This window comes from Peromyscus eremicus, chromosome 2 (genome assembly GCF_949786415.1).
Source record: "Peromyscus eremicus chromosome 2, PerEre_H2_v1, whole genome shotgun sequence".
Classification (NCBI taxonomy): domain Eukaryota; kingdom Metazoa; phylum Chordata; class Mammalia; order Rodentia; family Cricetidae; genus Peromyscus; species Peromyscus eremicus.
The window spans coordinates 142,055,271-142,058,432 of record NC_081417.1 but is presented as its reverse complement, the minus strand read 5'-3'; positions in this window follow the sequence as shown (position 1 = coordinate 142,058,432).

Sequence of the window (3,162 nt, the reverse complement as noted above, 5' to 3'; positions counted from 1 at the left end):
AGATGAAAGCCCAAGAGGTCAGAGTAATAGCTAAGCGCTAAAAACCTTACCCTTCACTGCCTCTGCTATCCTCCTCAGCAAGAGCGCTATTTCCTGTGTATCTATCTTTTTATAGACTTTCTCTTCTGCCTTCTCATTGGTTGTAAACCCAACCACATGACCTCTTCATCACTGCCCATCTATACAGACCTCCAGGTCTTCTATGGTTGGTAGTGAGATTAAAGGCATGTGTCTCCATGCTGGCTGTATTCTTGAACACATAGAGATCTGCCTAGCTCTGCCTTCCAAGTGCTGGGATTAAAGGCATGCACCACCACCGCCCAGCTTCTGCTATGGCTTGCTATTAGCTCTGACCCCCAGGCAACTTTATTTATTAACATACAAATAAAATCACATTTCAGTACAAATAAAATATCACCATACCCACCAGGTCTCCTACGATGTCTTTTAACAATTAGCAACAGTGATTTGACCCTCCCTAGCTACCCCAGCATGTGTGAGGACCCAGTTTGGCTCTCAGGGTGTCCAGGTATCACACAGGCTTCCTCGGGTCTCTGCTCAAAGCCAGACCTGTCAGAGATGGAGGAAAATGATGGTGGGGCTAACCTAGTCAGAAACTCAACTAGTTTTGAGATTTCTTATTGCTATGGTTACCTTCAATATTCCACAGGTTTCAGATACTCAAGTGCGACCTTGTGTTCAGAATGGACACTGTTCTGCCAGGGCAGTGTCTACTGGGGACTGCTTGAAGCCTTTCCATTGCACTGGGTCTGTGGGGGAGTTTCACACCCTCTTCCCTCTCCAGTTGCTCGCCCTGCTGCACTTCTCATGGGGTTCATGCTATGATGGTTGTTGGCTTGGCAGGGGGTGTGCATGCCATCAGGTGTATCTCTGCCACTGTGATTAACCCACCCTAGACCAGCCTTGTTGTTCCACATCTGAAGGTAAAGCCTTCCTCATTCCTCTGCCCTTCCTCTTCTGTGGTTCGAGGTCAGGTAGGTGAGTGCTCTTCCCTCACTCTCCCTCTTTCCTCCTCTACTTCCAGCTGAAATGGGCTCTGTGATGGGCTTGGAATGAAGAGTTATGCACTGGGAGTTAGTTCTGTGGGTCTTCATTTCAAGGGTGGCCATGTGTCTTTCGGTCTGAAGGAACTGAACTTAGGAGCAAAGCCTCATTTTGTTCTAATGTCATTTGCAATCAGCACGCCCAGATGCCTTACCTTTCTAGATCACGTGAATTCCTGTTAGAGGAGCCAGGGTCCCCAGGGAACCTCCTCAGCAGGGTGGTCCTGAGATGTGATGGATAAACATAGAGAAAAAAGAAACAAACGATGCTTGCTCTGGGCCAATGCAACTGAGAGAGCGCCAACCAGGACACGTGACTGCTTCTATGGGTTTTTAGGCTTTGATTTCTCTGAGGATAAAGGTCTGGGTCAGTCTGTGTGTGGGCTGGTGCACATGAATGTAATGCCCACAGCAACCAGAAGAGGACATTGGATTCCCTGGAACTTGAGCTACCAATGGTCTTTGACCTATTGATACTGGTGCTGGGAACCGAACTCAGGTCCTCTGCAAAAACAGGACACGCTCTTAACCCCGGAGCCATCTCTCAAGACCAGCATTGAGGTTTTGCATTTTGCCCTGCTCTCTCTAGCTTTTGTATTTTGCCCTGCTCTCTCTAGCTTTCCTGAGTGTGGATTCAATGAGATCAGGCAGCCTCCTACCCCTGCCTCAGTCTATGCCTTCTCTGCCTGTTTAAGTTTTTCTTGCCATGATGAACTCTATCTCTCCAAAGCTGAAAGCCAAAATAAACCTTTCTCCATTAAGTTGTTTTTGCCAGGGTATTTTATTACAGCAACAGAAAAGAAGCCTCCTATTCCTTCCCAAAGTTCCACCAATTGCAGACCAAACATTCAAACATATGAGCCTCCAGAGTACAGATGGGGAGTGGGAGAGGAGGGGGCTATTCTCTCTCAAACCACCACACCCTCCCTTGGGCTTAGAAATTAACTAAAGTGAAGAGTGATGGGCTTATAAAAAGGAGCTGACACAAATTAACGTTCAGAGGGGCCTTATTAGGAGATGAGACCCTGAAGTGAGAGAGAAGGCTTTCAGTTCTGAGAAGAGCTTTGTTAGGGGAGGTAGCCACCATGTATAGTATGATGCATGATGGGGAGGGGGAATAGGACCTTCAAATTCCCTATACAAGAGGGGTTTCTGACAACATTTCAAGGGGTGTGTAGGCTTCATACTGTTAAATCTGGCCTGGCCTGGCCAATGAGCCAAGGGGTATCTTGAGGCAGATAAAAGGTAAGGCCATAATTAAGTTATGAGGGAAGTACTCAGCTTGCTCATCCTGCCCAAGTTTGGAGTCATAGCAGGTCCCTGTCTGTTCTTTGCCTTAGGAGACATACTGCAGTAGGGAGCAGTCTGACTTCTGGGAGGCAGGGGCAGCTCCAGGGACTGTGGTTCAACGCCTTTGCCCAGTCATAAACTCTCTCCCAATTCCTTACTTTGTCTTGACTCTGACCCCAGAGCAGGGGTAGAGGTCTCAGTTGGGGCTCTGCTTCTGATGTCTCTCCAGCCTTCACCAGCAGCATTAGTCCCCTGGAAATCTGGGATCAAGTCTCAGGTCGAGCCATAACTTACTTGGTAACCCCAGCCAGGCAAGGCCCTGCCCCACTCTGAACCTCGGTGTCTTCTTGTTATAATGGAGTTATTTCCAGGGCTCTCTTCACTAGGCATTCCTCTATGTTCACAGCTGCTGTGCACCCTTGCCTCTGTGGGAACAACATACCATTCAGAGAACTTTTAGAAGCTCTGCTGTGTACCAGGCCCTATGATAAGCACCACAGGTATAGGATGAAGAAATGTGACTCCATTTGGAGCACAAATACCTTTCAACTGCTGTGGGATGGTCTTTCTATAAGCTGTGTATATGTGTTGCTCTTTTTGGTTGATAAATAAAGCCATTTTGCCCAATAGCCAGGCAGAATAAGGTTAGGTGGGACATTCAGACTAAAGACAGAGATGACGAAGGGCAGAGTCTGGGCAGATGTGTTCCAGCCACCCAAGGAACAAGATGTCAGCTAACCTGTAAGCCACAAACCACATGGCAAAGCATAGATAAGAAATATGGGTTAATTTAAATGTAAGACTAGCT